Genomic DNA, 18,345 nt, shown 5'->3' on the forward strand with positions numbered 1-18,345 from the left:
TCTTCACCAGGAAAGAACAAAAAATGGAGAAGCAAAGCAAAGGACATCATCTACTATTCTTCACTCACAGTAAAGTGAGGCAGGGGCTCAGGACTTGATTCCTCCTCGTTTCACTCTAGTTCAGCATCTCCAACTCTGAAGAACTCATCTATTAAATCCCCGCTGGCCTGCAAGAGCTAATACGTGTTCACAGTATGTGTTGAGTTTCTTTCCAAAAACTAATATGCACCTGGGCCAGGGATTAATCCAGATCATTTTTTGAGGTAACTAATATTATTATTCTGTATATACAGACATTTGAACTGTGGATCAAAGAAGATAAGAAACTATCTCAAGATAACAGTCAGGAAAGTAACAGTGAATTCAACACACAAACATGACCCACTGCTCCCGTGATCTAATTCTGAGATACAGAAAAAAAAAGAGAAACTCTCTTTCCTTTGGTGTGGACATTTAATATTAAAGCAGACTCTTATGGTGTACCGGCAGCCACTTGGAAACAAGGTGCGGGAGAGAAACAGGAAATAAGGGGCTAAGGCCCTCACCACGTGGCTCCATGTGCTCCTTTGTAGATTTCCTCTCCGAGGTCTGTGGCTGAAATCTGCAGGAATGAGTTCAGTGCATATAGTCTGGAATTGATAAAGGGAATCAATTTTGCAAGGGATTTCTTGGACTCTTTAAGAATGTTAGAAATCATAGGACCCCACTGATTCATTTTTTTGTTACGTCTTGATTGATCTTTTGTGTTTTCCCCTTTACCTTCCTCATGTTATCAATAAATAACAACGGAATGTCTGACTGTCTTGTTTTAAACATCTGCATTTGCACAGTCAGCCTGGGCACTGGGAAAGAGAAGAGAGAAGAAACTTAGTGTTGCAATTTTATATACGGGGATTTTTATATTAGAAGAGACTTAAAATCCTATTCTAATAGGATCCCCATTTAATGAACATTCTCCTCTTCAGACACTGGGAAAACCTGTCACCCTCTAACAGAAAGCCTGAAGGAATCAGTGATTGGAAGCACATCCTTCTGCTAACGTTCCCGGGTTAACAGTGTGCCCCAAGTGACCGACATGATTGACCCACCAACTAATTTGTCCATACAGTGGTTCACATTTACACGTGTGTATGTTCACCTGTTAACAGACAATGCTTACCGACTTCAGTGCATTATTAGTCTTTGCTTGCTTTGGTATTTGTATATTTGATACCTGATTGTTTGTTCAATTGCCCTCATTTGGGCCTCTAGCCTCCACTTGGGAGGAAATTCAATAAAAAGCCAAATTTTACTGTACCAAATCCAGCAGGCACAGTTTGGATATGCTAACAACTCCTAATGAGGGTTTTGGCCATTGGTCAAATAAACTTTCATGTAGCAGTTGGATAGAAAGCAGAATTGCCAACTTTGTTTATGCTTGAGGGATTTTTTACTGGATCTATAAGGCATGTAGAATTTATATGCGTATGTAATATTCACTTACTATTATATAATAGTAAAATAATAATTAGTGTTTTAAATTTCATTTCTTGTTTCCTGATACAAATTGAACTGTGATAAATGTGTCGATAGTAAACACTCATGGTGGACTCTGGCCGGGACTGGATGTGATTGAATGCTTTACAGCCCCTAGCTCATAGCAACCTCTCCCACGCTGAAAGGTGGCGGTACAGTTCCCCTATTCTTAGTAGAGAAAATAGGTAGTTGGTTTTGTTTGTTTGTTTGTTTTTACCCATGTTTTATGGATGAAGGCAGTGAAGCTCAGAGAGTTTGAGAGATCTTCTCCCGGGCATGGTGCATGGAAGTGGTAAACATGGATTTTAAACTCCCGTGGGTCTGACGTCGTGATGGACAGTTGTACGTGTCAGCTTGGCCAGGCTGCAGTACCCAGCTGTGGACTCAGACGCTAATCTAGGTGTTGCTGTGAAGGTGTTTTGTGAATGTGGTGAACACCTGCAATGGTTGACATTAAGGAGACTACTTTCGATGGTTACTGTCGACTGGACCGTGGGCCTTCAATCACTTGAAGGTCTTAAAAGCAAAATGTGAGATTTACTGGAAAAGAAGGAGTTCTGCCTCGAGGCTGCAGCATTAACTCCTTCCTGAGTTTCCATCCTGCTGGCCTGCCTACCCTACAGATTTCCAACTTGTCAGTTTCAACTATCCTGTTAGCCAATTCCTTTAAATCCCTTTCTGACTCTGTATCTATATATATATTATATGTGTTGATATTATATATATATCTTACATATATGCATATATGAATAACCCTATGTATATATATTTATAGAAATAATGCCATAATTTTCCCTGGTCATTACATGTATCCTGATAGGAGATATTTACACATCTCCTATCAGTTCTGTTTCTCTGGAGAAGGACATCAAAGCCTGGGCACCATGACACCCATTTGCAAAAAGTGAAAGAGGTTTCCATCTCCACATTACAGGAGATGAACCAAGATTCAGAGTTTGAGAGACTTGCTCATAGATACGCATGTGTCTTGGAGATGGTAGAGCTGGGGTTTGAAGCCAGAGACTCCAGAGATAGTGCTCGAAACACTGGAACCCAAATCACTCCGATTGCATGAGAAGTGGGCAGCCGTGATGGATACAGGACAGGGCAGCTGATGTCTATTAATCACTTGTGTGTGTGACGGTCACCGCGCTGAGCACTTTGCCTGGTCCTCCTGGGTTCTTGGTACAGCTTCCTGTGGAGGTCAAGGCATCGGTCACCAGGAGAAGCTCCTGGCTGCTTCTCAGACCGTATGGCAGGTCTGAATCACCTGGAGGGCATGTGGAAACATAGGTGGCTGAGCCCTCCCCCACCCCCGCCCCGTTTCCCATTTAAGGGCAGGGGAGATGAAGCTCTGCCTTTTGTAGTGGAGCTGTCACAGATATATTTTGAAACCAGCGCACCTCAGTTCTTGCTGGTATTAGTGTTTTCTCAGGTCTGGCTGTGCTTCCCCTGCAGCCCTCCGTGGTGATCAGCTCTTGTTCTGGCTGTAGAAGCATCACATCCGCTAAGCTGACTCCCCTAGGCGGGTTCCCAGCAGACGCTCCTCTGCTTGGGGTCCTGTCGCTGCCACAAGGGATCCCAGGTGACTCCAGGAAGTCGCACCTCTGGAGCTCCCTGAGTCCAGCCAGATTACCCTGCAGCCTGACGTGGCCTTGCGTCTGGTTGGTGCTGGGGTGTCTAAGGGTGATGATCTCCGGTGTGCTAATTATAGGGAGCGAGGTGACAGCACCCCTTTGTGCCCAGAGCTGCTCTTTATCTAACACACTGCCCCCTCTCTCAGAGGAAGCCCAGAGAGAGAAACAGGATGCAGTCTGGGTATGTCTTACCTGTGCTTCCCTTTTGCCTGGTCCTTTCCAGTTATTTCCCGAGGCTGGGCTTCCTGCCCCATCTTCCCACCACCTCCCTCTGGTTTGGATTTCCCTTATATAAAACTCCAGCATCTAATCTGACAGGTCTGGCCCTTGATTTGCTAAAGGAGGTGAGATATGTTGGCAGTCCCTTCCTAAGATAATAACTTAGCTTACAGAAACATTGTCACACAACAGATTTGTTTTTGACTATTAGAAACCAAGTATCCCCTTGTTCTTTCCTTCTGAGTTCCTCTTGTGACAGTTCTTCTGTAAGTGCCCCCTCTCCTCCTGCCCACAACACACACACCTTTTCCCTTTCCACTTGAACTCACTGGGGAGATGGTTATGCTTCCAGAAGCAAGGCAGAAGAGAAGAGCATATTAATAGTATCCAAAATATGAAACCCACTATACTAAGATTTATTGAGTATTTTCTAAATGCACTCTTCTAAGTGATATATCTGCATTATTTTATGTAATCTCACCCCACCCTGTTTATAGCTGAAAACACTAAAGCATCGAGGGGTTTTATCATTTGCTCAATACTAGTAAGTGGCAAATCCAGGTATAAACCCCGGCCTCCTGACTCTAGATCCTACACCCTACCCACTTAAGTGTACGTGAAAGCTGGTTACAAGCTGTGAAACCAGATTTAATACAAGATTATATGTAGTTGATCCTCACTATTTGTGGATCCCATATTTTCAGATTTGCCTACTAGCTGAAATTTATTTGTAACCCCAGAAGGGGACTCGCGATGCTTTCATGGTCATCCTCGGATGTGCACAGAGGGTGAAGAATTTGAGTGGCCGGGCGTGCAGGATCCCAGCTGAGGTTGAACAAGGCTGACTTCTTGTTTCAGCTCTCATCCTGCAAGTAAAGGTCCTTATAGTCTCTGCAGCGCCACGTGTTTCACATTTTTATGTTTTTATTGGTGAATTCACGATTTGAAATGTGTAATGCTGAAGAACTAGGTGTCTAGTGTTCCTAAGTGCGGGAAGGCTGTGATAGGCTTTACCTGTGTTAGGTCAGCTTCCTTTAGGCTTGAGTCGCAGTGCTGTCGGCCTTGAGTTCAATGTTAATGTATGAACAATATATATTAAGTAAGGTGTCTGTATTTTCTTTTCTTTTTTAAAAATTTTTTAATCTTATATTGGAGCATAGCTGATTAACAATGTTGTGTTAGTTTCAGGTGTACAGCAGATTGATTCAGTTATACATATACATGTATCTATTCTTTTTCAAATTCTTTTCCCATTTAGGTTATTACAGAATACTGAGCAGAGTTCCGTGTGCTATACAGTAGGTCCTTGTGGGTTATCTAATTTAAATATAGCAGTGTGTACATGTCAATCCCAGACTCCAGGGTGTGTTTTAAAACACGCATAAAACAAGTTTACATATTGATGGGTTGACAACAATGTGATCAGAGGCTCACAGACACCTAATCCTGTGTTTCCCCTCAGAGCAATGATTCCCTGTTGTTAATTCAGTGTTTACAGAGACTTCATGGAACTTAACAAGAATGGACTGTATCGATCTCTCTGTTACCTTGCTTTCCTTAATTAGTTGATTCATTAAATACTCAGGCATTTAAGAATGCTTTACTTATCAAAAGGCATACATTCTTAATGGAGGTGATATTACCCCCAAGGGGACAAAAGTTGGTTCTTGGGGTGGAGGGGAGTGAAAATCTTACTCTTTTTATATAAAAAGCAGATATATATATGCACACACAGTACCTAACAAATCTGCAGGACATCTGTGGTATTACAATTTCAGTTGGAGGGTGATAAGGAAAAATGTCTACAAAAGTTTCCTTGGAGGGAGGGCAATCATGAAACAAAGGTTGAGACACACAGTTGTAGGGCACAGTGTATAATACGATGAAGCATCTAAAGTATTTACTAGACTATGCGCTCAGTGTTAGCTATTTATTAGAAAAATCATTAATAACAGTATTTGTTTCCCCAATCTTCTTCCCTTTCTTCATAGACCAGCATTTCCTGTACTGCAGATCGTGGTCTTCTGAGGGATCTGCCCACACGTTTTCAGATCTGTCTGAAATTTGTTGTTTTCTTTTGTGCTTTAATTTTTATGATGATCTTAAAGATGATGCTTGCATACCGGTCCTCTCTGTAGCAGAGTCCTCCCACAAGACTTCATTGCCCAAGTTTGCACCTGGCTTTTAAGGAGGGAGCTCTCCTTCAGTGGTTATAGGTCAATAAGGAATAAAAGAAGAGCAGACTGAAAGCGCGTGAATGATATAGTCAGAGCAAGTGAGGGCCAACTGACGTGCACCCTGTTGTAGCACCCTGTAATCTCACCCCACTCCATGCAGGTTACCAAGGGCATGGACACTGGCTTAGCCTGTCCAGGTTGCTACAACAAAATACCGTAGACTAGGTGGCTTATAACAACAGATATTTCATTCTCACAGTTTTGGAGGCTGAAAAGTTTGAGATCAACGTGTCTGGTGAGGACCTGCTTCCTGGTTCGTAGACAGCCATCTTTTCCCTGTGTCCTCATGGTAGAAGGGGCAAGGGAGCTCTCTGGGGTCTCTTCAATAAGGGCACTAATCCCATTGATGAGGGCTCCACCCTTATGACCTAATCACCTCCAAAGGCTAATCACCTCCTAATACCATGGATGGCATTGGGGATTAGGTTTTAAGATATGAGTTTTAGGGAACATAAACATTCAGCCTGTAGCAGGTACCATGGGGATCATCTTAGAATGCTGTCCACCATGGTCATTGGCACTTCCCTCCCGAGGCAGTGAGTGTGGTTCATATTTGTAGACTTTCATGTGCATTTGCAGAATGTCTGCAATATTAATGTATATGTTCAAATTAAAATTTAGAAGAGTAGAAACTCAGTTGTGAGCTGAGGTGAGGTTATTTAGACCAGGATTTCTCAACTTCAGCAAATTGATGTTCTGGGCTGCATAATTCTTTCTTATGAGGTGCCGTTGTATGTGTTGTAAGATGTGGAGCAGCATCCCTGGCCTCTACCCACTAGAACCCAGTAGCACACCTTCCCCAGTTGTGACAATTAAAAATACCACCAGTCATTACCAGATGTCCACTTGAGGGAGAGGCACCCCCATTTGAGAAGTCCTGCATTAGAAAAACATAGTGGGTTTTTTTTGTTTGTTTGTTTGGTTTTAATGAAGAACCCATTAAAGCAGGGAATTTGTTTTTTAAGGTGATGCAGCTGATTGGAGCCAGCAGGCTCTTGCTCCTTGGCTAATGCCTCATTCTTAGATTTTTCTTTATCCTTTATTAGGAAACGTATAGTTTATAGTTGCAAAGAAAAACTTAATACCGTAGATGTGTTTCCCACATGGACTCTCTTATCCACATGTATGCCAAAACAAGATTACGTTATCATATTTGACTATGTTTTATAATCTTGTCTGAATTTATAGTCAAGCCATATTATAATAGGGCTTTAGTTCTACTATGACTTGGGTCAGATATTTCCCAAAAGATATTTAATGCCTAAGGCAAGGAACCTAATGAACTCCTTTCTTGGTATTATGGCTTCTTTCTTGGAAACAAGTGACATGGCTTGGTAAGGGATGGAGTGAAAGGCACGGTCCAGTTCTGAAATTACAAAACTCAAAAGCTGCTCATTCCTGTTTTCTCTAGGCAAAGGCAGCTCAAGCATCTCATCCGACGTGAGTTCAAGTACAGATCACACGCCGACCCAAGCCCAGAAGAATGTGGCTACCAGTGAAGGTAGGCATCTGCTCTTCATTATCTCTTGCCCTCTGGTCACAGTGCTGGCTGTATTTGGAAGACACGTAAAAGGTGTGAGTTTCAGTTTTGTTCTACTGAGTGGAAGCATATGAGACTCTTAAACATGAGAAAGCCAAGGTTTTCCCAGGTTTCTTTTTTGTTGCATTGCTGTCACCATCTACTAAAGTTGTTTTGATGTGGTTTAAGGTAAATGCTGTTATTTTGTGAAAATATAACAGGCAGACTTTTGGGAAGTGTTTATGAAGGACATATCTTGTTTTTCAGTATGAAAAACATTATGATTGTAAAATCTTTATGCTGCAGTTGAAAGTTCCTGCAAGAACTTTCAAAATAGGCACACCTGGAATTCAGGATTTTGATAGTGGGAAGGTCATAGTCATGGGATTTGTAGAACTTGAACTATTCCCACTACCTGGGGAGTAGGAAAAGAGGTTTGTTTGATTCTTTAAAGAGTAAGTGAAAAGTCCTGCTTGTCAGAACAAAGATTGGTTGCACTGATATTCTTGATAAAGAATTTGACTATATGTAGTAGCACATGTTGGAATTTAATTGCTTCCCAATAGTTGAGAAGCTTTTCAGTTATTACTTACTCGTTCGAGTGTGGAAATCATTGTTTCTATTGTAGTTATTTAGTGGAAAGTTGACACAATTATGGAATCGGCTCCTTTTATTTTAAGGTGAAACACATTTAAATGACTTCTTTTCTGAAGAAGAGTTCTTTCTAAACGCATTGTTGAATGAAGGTCCATGGAAGACACGAATGCCGTTTATAATGAAAGACTTGTGAGGTGTCAGCCGATTTTCTCATGGCACTGTATAGAGCCTACTTTCCTAGTGTGCAGGGTGTTGTGGAAACAACATTTCCAGTCCTTGTTTCAGAGGCTCAATTTCTGCTGCTTGTTGGGAAACGCACTCAGAGCCTGGTGTTGGCTATGTCAGTTGTTTGATTGCTCTTGATCTGCACTACAGGATATGCATTAATGATGATGCTTTACTTCTGTTGTGTGTATCTTCTCTTTGGGTATTCTTTGACTTGGTGTGTTTCAAATAAGAATTATCTCCTCTGGGTTAATTATCCCCAGACTGACGGATAAATAGCTTTTACAACTGGATTGTATTCCCTTGTGTTTTGTGCCTTAGCGTTGTTTTTACCAGCATTCTGTGGCAAACAGATTGGGGTGTTCTCCTTAATGGAGTGAAGAATCGGGTAGCAATCCAGCTTTAATTTTGTGCCTGTTCATTCAAATACGGGGATTAGATCATTCTTGAAATTCAGTTAAGGTAATGTGCAAATTGGGTAAATTGATTTTTAGACCTTTGCTTTGATTCTTAAAAGCCAGAGTGGAAATCACTTCAATTTAATTGATTTATGATCTGCTCTAATCAGAAGTCTATGTTTTGTAAGATTATCACTTCTTTCCATCATTATTTTACAGTCACACTTGTCACAGTAATTTGTCTAATTTGAGTGGCTGTGAAAATAGAAAGTTAAAAGTATGTGAAATAATTCTTCCAGGTTTCCCTATCCGGATTTAAGTTCTCTTAATATTTTTACTCCTTTTCAAAAATAGAAAATACAAAAATATATGAGCTCTGTTGCAAACGTTGGGGGAAGGGGCCATGGGATTTCACGCATTTTAAAAATGTCTGGGGCTTCCCTGGTGGCGCAGCGGTTGAGAGTCCGCCTGCCGATACAGGGGACGCGGGTTCGTGCCCCGGTCCGGGAAGATCCCACATGCCGCGGAGCGGCTGCGCCCGTGAGCCATGGCCGCTGAGCCTGCGCGTCTGGAGCCTGTGCTCCGCGACGGGAGAGGCCACAACAGTGAGAGGCCCGCGTACCGCAAAAAAAAAAAAAAAAAAAAAGTCTGCTTTTATGCTTCAAAAAAAAACTATATAACTATGAAAAAATTTTTCATTTTTGTTTTGCCATTTTCTTAGGAAGATCCTTTTGGTGTAGGCCCAGTCAATGTTTCATACATTTTGGTCACAGTGCATTTTCAGGAGAGAAAAATGGGAAAATGTGTGATGTTCATATGAAACAGAATTTTTAGCAACTGGGCTAAATTGATACGGAGTTTTTTCCGAACTCGTAAGTGGAAGAACCTCGTCGTTATGAAAGATGCTATCCATTTTTTGCTTATCTAAAAAAAAATTTAAAGAATGTGTTGTTTGACTATTTATTTGCATGAATCCATTTTGCCACTGTTTTTCAATCAGTGAAAATTTTAAAATATTAAAAAATGAATTTGATGTGGGTATTAGTTACATTAAAATGTGTTTCAGGGTTGTTTGCCACAGAATGGTCTCATATTATGGGTCTAGTTTTTTCCAGATAGAAGCATAATAGACAGTGCTCATTTTCTCAGTGCACAGGTGACAGAGCCCAGGTCCACCTCTCAGGACGAGCAGTCAGGACATCACATATTCTGACCTCCACAAGGTGGATTTACCTGATGGCATTAACAGTTCCTCCTACCGGAAAACACCTAGGTAACCACTGTATGCAACACACTGACAAAAGAAAAGAAAACAGAAGGTGGACACAGATTTCTTACACACGCTAAACAAGAGCACATTTAAAAATGCTTCTTTGATTCTCTTTCCACTGTTTTCTAGGACTGTATTTAACCTTTGCTATTAAAAAGCGTATTGGGTAAGTTGTGTGCCTCACTCTCTGGAAGCTGTATGATTATGGTTATTTTCTTCAGTTCTTTGATCTTTTTATGATTTTTTGCCTCTGAATTCCTGGGTATTGCCTTCAAGAAGCACAGGGAGGATCCTCAGTTTAAGGGTCTGCGTGATACTGAGTTCTAAACATGATATCTTTTGTGGAGGGTAATATTCAGTTTTCCTGCAGCTTTTGAAAACCGTGACCGTACCTGTAACAGCTGGGTTGGAAGCATTTGGAGCAGTGTTGGACTTCTCCCTGATGGGCTGGATGAGGAGGTGTTGTATCAGCTCCCTGGGTAGTGTGTGTGTGTGCGCACATGTGTGCATTTGTGTCCAACCTCCACAGGGTAGCTGATGGCCCAGGCACCATCTCTAACTGGGAAACATGTGGGTAACCACTCTATGCAACATATGCTGGGAAATAAACTGAGGACCTGGAAGTGGAGGGAAGGGAAGGACACACAACATGCGCTGGCCTGGGGCTGGCAGCAGGAACGGTGATGAACTGTCTTATGGGGGAGATGACAATGTTCTAAAATTGGATTGTGGTGATAGTTACACAGCTCAGTAAATTTACTAAAACTTATTGAATTTTACACATGAAAAAGGGTTTTGGGGGGCCGCTGCCTGACCTTCAGACTTATATCTAAACCATCACAAACCATTCTTTTAATATGCTGCCTCCCAACTCTGAGACGTGAGAGGCTGAGTCTTGGCCAGTACAAAGTGCAGGGCTGGAGGCTGGAAGCTTCTCCTGAGATGCTCTGGCCTTGGGGCCAGGACTGGCCTGAAAGCCATCATAACAAATCCCTGGACCAGGAGGGTTCATAGCCCAACGTGTGGTGCCCTGTCAGAGTTGACCTATTGTATGTGCATATTCTCCCATGAAGCTCTGGAAGACGGGAGAGATTATAGACCCACAGATTTCCCAACCTTTTAATTAATTAATTAATTTTTTAGCTTTTCTTGGATAGTTGTTAACCTCAGCTCAGGTTTTAAACATGTTAGCATCACTCCAAGTCGGATTCTTTGCTAAGGGCTTATGTCTTTGCTGTCTATCTCAAATTGCAGTGTATGATCCACTTTGGGTCATAAGGCTACTCCCCTAGGATGGTGGGCCCAGATGATGATACAATTTGATTTTAATCCAAAAGAGAATGGCATTTTTCACCTGATGGTAGTGTTCTGTTCCAAAATCTCATGCAAAACTTTCATGAGTCTTAATCTGTGACTCTAAAGCCACACCCCTTTCAAGGAATTGGCAGCCTGCAGTGCTTTCTCTCTGACACGATATAGGCTTTCTTTAAGATTCATTATATTTCTTGTGACAGTTGAAGTTCCTGGTTTCCTGATACTGTAGGGGGTTTGGGTTCAAGTGTAGAAAGCTGGAGAACTTTCCATTTTTTCCCAACAAAATCTGCATTCCAACATACACCATAGCTTCATTCTTTCCAGTTGTATTACTATTCTTTCTCTTCCATTTTTTTCTGTCTTTCTCACCCACAGGGTGTTTTCTCTTGTACTGGAAATAATGGCTTTTGACCTTCAGCTCTTTGAAAGTCATGTCCAGCTGTGAGCAGAGTCGGTTGGATTAGGTTAGATCATGAAGAAGCTTCCTAGAAATAGGAAGCTGAGCTCGGGCTTCTTTCGTGGAATGGGCGAGGGGCGGCATGAGGGTGTGGCTTTAAGGGTGGCATCTCAACAACTCAGCCTTCTCTTGAGCTGGGGGAAAATGAAGTGGTTAGTTCAAAGGCCAAATGCAGTTGGCTGATGAAGAGTTAGCTCCACTCAGCTGCTCTTTAATCACATTCAAGTTTAGATACTGAACTTATGGACAACACAATTTATAGGTGTGATGGCTGTTTATACATGTTGGTTATCAAGGCGGACAGCCGTGGAATCCGAGAATTTTTAGAGCTACAAAAATTCTTGGCAATTTTCTGATCTACTGCAGTCATTCTACAAAGAAATTCCTGTGGCACAGAGAACTGAAGAGATTTGCTCAAGATTACACACCTAGTACATTGTCAAGCAGGAGTCTGACATAGTAATGTTTTGGTGAAAGATGGTCCAATTAGAAAAAAGCTCCAGACGCGCAGGCTCATTGGCCATGGCTCACGGGCCCAGCCGCTCCGCGGCATGGGGGATCTTCCCGGACTGGGTCACGAACCCGTGTCCCCTGCTTCGGCAGGCGGACTCTCAACCACTGCCCCACCAGGGAGGCCCAAGAAAAAAGCATAACCTTTCAAAAAAGCTTTTGCCTTTGGAGCGTGAAGCTATTTAACTCTCATTTGTGCACCTGATCTCTTGCTTCCTATTTTGAGCTGGTTGCAAAGCTGAAGCGGGCTGTTTGGAAGAGTTTGAGAAAGATTGTTGAGCCCCAATAGATCAGTCTTCCAGTGGGAGGAGGGGAGCTGCTTCAAATGGCAAAAGGATCTCAACCTACTTGAGTAGATTCGCTTCCAGAGATGGAGACACTACCGTTGTCAGCTCAGGATTATAAAATAGCCTTTTAGTAGATTTGCATAACGTTGCTTTGTGAAATTGCCCATTTAATTAACTCCCTGAAAGAAGTTCATTTTAAAATGTTTCATCTGAAATGAGTTATTTAGGAAGAATTTGCGGTGATGTTCTTTCCGTGAACCTAAAATCACCAGTTTATTTATACAGTCCTGGGTTCTCATGTTTTCGGTGCCCAAATGAGACCAATTCCAAATAGAGTTATTTTGAAAATGTCCAGGCATTTGGCTTTGCTTTTATTCTCTTTGTCTTATGTTATCTTTTTACTTCTTGAATGTACTCCTCAGACAAAATTCACATGAATCACTCAGGAAGAGAAAGATGATGCTTTTAACTCAAGGTAGATTCTGTTTCCCAAAGAGCCTTTTTGACTATCCAACAAATTCAACAGACATTTCTCGGACACTTATTTCAGGCTCTTGCTAGTACTTTCATGAGCATTATTGCATTCATCTTTGTTTCATCGTCATACTTCTCTTGTGACGTAGGCATAAATGTTTCCATTTGGCAGATGAAAACAGGGAGACTGGGAAGAATCAGGGTGGCCCAAAGTCATGTAAAACTGGTGGGTAGCAAAGATAGGCTTTGAGTGCTGAGTGCTAAGATTTATTCTTAATGCTTGTTTTGTAATTGTCATGCAAAAAGTAATGAGAATTTCACACTAGTCATTGTTATAAGTTTATATCAAAGTATATTTTGAAAGTACTTATGAGAAGTACCTTTTCAAAAGCCAACTCATAATCATGTCTAGATTGCTGACATTCTGCATGGAAACACTTCTGTGTCCATGTATAGTGTAGAAAATGACTTCAAATCCTCAGTTATAGAAAGCAAAAGTCCACATTCCAAGTTGCTTTTATATGGCACTGTTGAAGGCTTAGTTTTCCGGTTACCAGAACTGTGCCCTTAACAGACTGCACCAGACAGAGTTAGGGTTTGAAGTTGATATGTCAGTTAATCATGATATGGGGTCTATAGTGTATGTAATATAAAAGTACTGAATAGTTGTACTGCTTGTTTTCCCTGAGCCATGGGATTATTAAAACTGAGCCATGGAATTATTCTTAAATTGGAAATGCACACAAGTGGTAGGTACCAATCTCAGACCATGTGCCTTGGAAGACTGAAAATGTACCTTGAAGCAGTCTATTACAGTTGAATGAAATTCTATGACACAAGAGCAAATAGATAACATAGGAAGAGGAATATAAAGAACTGGAGAAAGAAAATGACGCTTAAGAAATCTCTTTTGAAATAGTTATAAAGGGACGACTTCCCTGGCGGTCCAATGGTTGACTCCACGCTTTCACTGCAGGGGGCGCGTGTTCGCCCCTTGGACGTGGAACTAAGATCTACATACTGTGCGGCACAGATAAATAAATAAATAAAAGCGTTATAAAATGACATTTATCCAAGTTGGAAGGTAGGGTGGAGGACCTTATGGGGAGGAAGAGATTCCAAAATCAAAAACTGGTGTTTAGGAACTTTTATTCAGTATATGAGGAAGGTGATGACTGATTATTATTATTTATTTATTTATTTATTTGCGGTACGCGGGCCTCTCACTGTTGTGGCCTCTCCCGTTGCAGAGCACAGGTTCCGGACGCGCAGGCTCAGCGGCCATGGCTCACGGGCCCAACCGCTCCGCGGCATGTGGGATCTTCCCGGACCGGGGCACGAACCCGTGTCCCCTGCATCGGCCGGTGGACTCTAAACCACCGCGCCACCAGGGAAGCCCGATGACCGACTATTACAGAGCTTTGTTTTGCCTTTAAAAATTAAATTTTAAACTTAACTATCTCTAAAATTTCAGGATCATTTAGGAATGCTTTGCAAGGCTTCAGCTTTGAAGCTTAATGTGTTTTGGTAATTAAATTAGCACCTTACTGCCTCCTGATCAGATTTCCTTTATGGTTGAAGCGACTGCTTAATTGTAACTTAGGTGACTTTTGAAAAGCTGCGCCAATTACATCTGGCGATTTGAACATTTTATAGATTCAATGTGCCCAATTTAATAAGGAAGTCACATTTGCCTCTGAGGGTTAGTTTAAGCAGAGGCAACCTCATCAACTCAATATCCAGAAAGTGGTTATGTGAGCCTAGAAATGTACATTGAAATGATAATACCATCTCAGACTCAAGAAGTAAGTTTAATTTCTTGAGGGAGTTATCTTCCCAAATGAATTATCCAGAATGGCAAAAATGTCATTTAAGAGTCTCAGAAGGAAATTACGTTTCTCTGTGAGTGTGTATATGTGGTGTGTGTGTGTGTGTGTGTGTGTGTGTGTGTGTGTAAGGACATTTTAAAGTAATACTTGAGACAGCCAGAGTTTCTCAGATCTTCAGTATTCTAATCTCATGTGCAAACTTCTATGTTTATTTCCTTCACCTACATCTTGTAACTTGTAAAAAAGCACTCAAATAATCAATATATTTCAAATATAGACATTCTGATTCATCTAAGTAGAGCTAAGTGTGTTTGTAATAAAAGCTTGGATCATTCTTAAGATATCAGTAATTTCACTAGATTTATAAATTTATAAAAGGATGTAACCTCGGTTCAAATACATTTGTTTAGGCACTGATTGGGGGCTACAAAATGTATGTTAGTCACAAACTGGTAGCACAGAGAATAATCCCTACCCTTCTTCTACCTGAAGAATTTTCAAAACTAACTCTGGGTTTAACGGATTTAAGTGGGGCATCCAACCTGCAGCTCTTGAGTCTCCATCATTCTCTAAGGCCATAAACCATCATCCTTCACAATATTGCTAGTAGCTATTTTGGTTCCCTGAGGAATTTGATTTTATGACAAGATCCACTGCTTCCAGAACTTTCACAATTACTGGGGGGAATAAACACCTATGAAACAGTTAAATAGTAGTTTGGGGTAGTATGGGATTGTGTCCCAGCAAGTAATCTGAAGAAGTGCTATAGCTGGAGGAGTTGGGAAAGGCATCCTGGGAGCCCGGGACTTGGCTTTTGCTGTGTGGGTAGAAGGTGGAGGAGGATGGAGAGGGTGATACAGCGTGGCATGTTAGATTGTGAAGAAAAATCCATTTGGGCTTATGTGGGGGAAAGGGAGGCTTCTAAACAGACCTGTCTCTGGCAACATTGAATAGGGTCAAAAAGTGCATTGAACACCCACTCTTTTCACTAAAACGGTTAGTTATGGAGTGGCTGCACACTCTTTGTATTAGGTTTTCCGTGGATCCCATATAATTGGGGTTGTCAGTGACAAATAGGCTATCATTCTGTGACACTGTACACCCACCATCTTTGTTTGGGTTATTTGGAAGGTTTTACACTCAGTAACCAACTTCTGAGCTCATCTCAGGCAAAGAAAGAATATGGAGGAAGTTGGGAACCAACGTTTCAGGACAAATATCCTGATGTTGGAAATATTTGCCCTTTACAGTCATGGACAGAATCTGACCTTAAAACTCGGGTTAACATGTCTGTTTACTTCCTCTTTGACCAGGAAATAACTTCCTGAGGATAAACTAACTTCCTCAGGAAGTCCCTGACTTCCCAAGGCTGTTAGGCTGATTAATAAATGAGAGAAAAGCACTTGAGTTGTAAAGGACATTCCTTTACATTCTATGTATTCCAAAAAAATATAGAAAACCCACATTATAGAGGGAATAATATACAAGTAATTTAGAAATTCTTTGTGATCATTAAGAGGCGATTGAAGAATTGTTATAAGGATGCAGTCTGCGGGAAGCAGATAGTAATACAGTCAATAATTATAAATATAACAGGGGAGTTTTAAGCTGTTTATAACCGCTACTGCCTTCCAGGGTGGGGTGAGGATATTTGTTCTTCCAAATAACTGCATGTGTTTGAGTGAGTTTCCCGATGTGGGCTTTAGAAAGCTAGATTCCTCTGCACAGTAGAGATTCTGAGCTTCAGAGGAAGGAGACACAGGGGGAATCCAGGGGAGGGAAGAGGGAGGTGATGGGAAGAAGAAGAAATAGTGGAGCTGGGGAGATACTCCAACAACTTGTGGGTTAGTGGTGCCCAAAGTGACGCTGTCCTTCGTCCCTGAAAATCGCTAGTTAGTCTTTACCAAACTCACAAAATTCTTGGAGGGAGGGAATTTCCTATAGAAATCAGTGATGGACTCACTTTTGAGACTGTTCGCTTGCCTTCTTTGTAGTCACTCGCCTTACAGAGATACAGCTAAAGCCAACTTCTAAAGAATCCATCAGCGAACACTCCCTTACCATTAACATTAGTCCAAATTTAAGTATTCTATTATGTTTATCTTCTGTTGTATATAACAGTATTTTATATAACTTATAGTGACTTATGCAACTTATATTACCTTTTCTCTTTTGACTAATTACAAACTCACTTTGTTCTGATTATTAATAATTATTATTCTCTTTTTGATCTTTGGCTTTTCACAACTTCTGTGAAAAACCTTTAAGCATCTCCTTTGCCCTTCCAGCCCTGTCCTTCAGGCTATAAAACCATCCTTGCTTTCTGGCCACAAAAGAATGTCCATCCTATTTTCTTTTCTTCTGCCCAAGACACAGAATAAGTCATGCCCCAAAGAGTCTGGGGCCTTTTAGTGCAGAAATATATTCAAGACATAAATCTGGGAATCAAGCAAAGGGTTCCTGCTGCTGTGGGCTTACTTTGAGGAAAGTTAGAGCAGGGGTAAAAGTATTTCTTAAAGTAACAGTACACACTGATTTTACCAATTTATAGTATTGTATATTATAAATCATTGCTCTATACATATGTTCTTATAGTATGAAATTTCATTTGCTACTAAGATTTTTCTACTACTCAGCAACCAAGCCTATCACCTTTGTTGGGCCTGCCCCATCAGATCTCCAGATATGCATGCTCTCTAGCAGTGACAAGAAATAAGCTACAGCTCAATCGAGATGTCAACTGCATAAGAATTTTGTATTGCTTCAATTCATACCTCCACGGTGTCCTTCCTGCACTAGCTTGAACTTCTTTGAGGAAAGAACTGTGTTTTATCCAGCTTTGTATATACCCTGCAGCTACCACAGTATTTGACATGTAATAAACATTTAATACATGTTTATTGAATGAATGACTGGGTTGTTAGTCAAGATTTTAAGGAGGAGTAGACCTCTTGATTAACTTTTCAACTATAGTCATAAAGACCGTACCGACAAAAGCTGTGCAAAACCAAAGTAATATGTGAGAAGCATAGTTACTTTTTAGAAAAAAGAGTAATGCTGTTGCTTAGGGGAACTTGAGGCACATCCTGGGAATATTTGCTATCAATGTGTTTTCAGCTGCCTTTTGTGTTAAAGTGACAAACAACTTTTTAGAGCAGAATGGGCATGTTGAAAGGAAGATAGAACAGAAAATATGTCTAGTTTCTATGTTTTCATATGCTTTACTGTTTTAAACCAAAAGGTTAAGTTGTCTGAATACTAGCTCTATAAACAGCCAGTTTCTCACAGAAAATTATTTTAACATTTTAGATCAGCAAATGAAATAAACTTAGAAACCTAAGAATTCTAGGGCTATTCAGCACCCCTCCCTGCAACCTCAATTTTAAGGGACGGGGAAAATATGTTCTTTCCCCTCACCAACTTAATTTTATTAAATCCCTTTTTAATCTCTTTTAACCTCAGTACATTGAATTGTTTCAATTCTTCATTTACTGACATCTCAAAGTACCAAATTAGAGGCTGTGGTTCTTTAACTGATGAAATTGGAGAAGTAAGTTTCATTTTATTGGCACAAAATATGGCTGAATGGGCCAGTTAACAAACGTGCTCTTATTCTCTGGGTTCACTGACTTGTTATGAAGAAAATGTTAGAAAAACCATTCCTAAAAAAGAAAACGATATTATTCTTTACTTTTTTAAAAAGAATTATCCTAGAACCAACCTTGACCTCAGATTAGCTTTTGCCAGCTATGTTCTATTTCCTAGAAACTAGGAAACTATAAAGTTCAGATGTTTTGTCTCGCTGGATTGGAACTGGTCAGGATGGAGATTGGGAAGTGAATTCATCCAATCGCAGA

At 40.9% G+C, this 18,345-nt stretch overlaps 1 protein-coding gene across 1 annotated transcript in view; it reads left to right on the top strand.

Moving 5' to 3' along the window:
* The first annotated feature begins 7,024 nt into the window (after positions 1–7,024).
* The window catches only part of FBXL7 (F-box and leucine rich repeat protein 7), a 297,697-nt gene continuing 286,376 nt past the window's right edge, over positions 7,025–18,345 (top strand). Inside the window, exon 1 of the mRNA XM_065875305.1 lies at positions 7,025–7,109. The gene's annotated coding sequence lies outside the window, so the exon portion shown is untranslated. The remainder of the gene's footprint in view (positions 7,110–18,345) is intronic.

This window comes from Phocoena phocoena, chromosome 3, assembly GCF_963924675.1.
Source record: "Phocoena phocoena chromosome 3, mPhoPho1.1, whole genome shotgun sequence".
NCBI lineage: Eukaryota > Metazoa > Chordata > Mammalia > Artiodactyla > Phocoenidae > Phocoena > Phocoena phocoena.